At 74.4% G+C, this 441-nt stretch overlaps 1 protein-coding gene across 1 annotated transcript in view; it reads right to left on the bottom strand.

Annotated features, from left to right (window-relative positions):
- The window catches only part of HAND1 (heart and neural crest derivatives expressed 1), a 2,343-nt gene extending 1,913 nt beyond the window's left edge, over positions 1-430 (bottom strand). Inside the window, exon 1 of the mRNA XM_014947811.1 lies at positions 393-430. The gene's annotated coding sequence lies outside the window, so the exon portion shown is untranslated. The remainder of the gene's footprint in view (positions 1-392) is intronic.
- Positions 431-441: the final 11 nt, after the last annotated feature.

The following is a 441-nucleotide window of genomic DNA, read 5'->3' as shown; positions in this document are numbered from 1 at the left end:
GGGGGCCCCGGGGGGAGCGGGGCGGCGGAGGGGGGGCGTGCGCTGCGCTGCCGACCGCGGTATTTGGGCTCACACCTCCGCGGTTTGCTCTCGCCTCCCCCTTTATTCGCAGGGAGAAGGGGGTGAGGAGCGACCCGAGGGGGGGGGACGGGACCCTCAGCCCCCTCCCCGTCGCTTTTCCATCCCCTCCGCTTCCCCCGCTCCCGGGCCGGGGGGGTCCGAGCCCCCCGAGGAGAACAACCGCGCCCGGAGGGGAAGGACGAGACCGGCCCGAAGAGGAAAGGGTCGTGCAGCATGTGGTGGTGATGGTGGTGGTGGTGGTGGTGCTGGTAGCCCCCCACCAGGTTCATGGTCCGCCCCGTTGGCCCCGGGGGCCGCGCTCAGCAGCGCACCATGGCCGGGAAGGGTTCCCCGCCGGGCGGGGGGTGCGGGGGTGGGTGG

This window comes from Calidris pugnax, unplaced genomic scaffold (genome assembly GCF_001431845.1).
Source record: "Calidris pugnax isolate Ruff unplaced genomic scaffold, ASM143184v1 scaffold27, whole genome shotgun sequence".
Lineage (NCBI taxonomy): Eukaryota > Metazoa > Chordata > Aves > Charadriiformes > Scolopacidae > Calidris > Calidris pugnax.
This window is presented reverse-complemented; position numbering and strand designations above follow the sequence as displayed.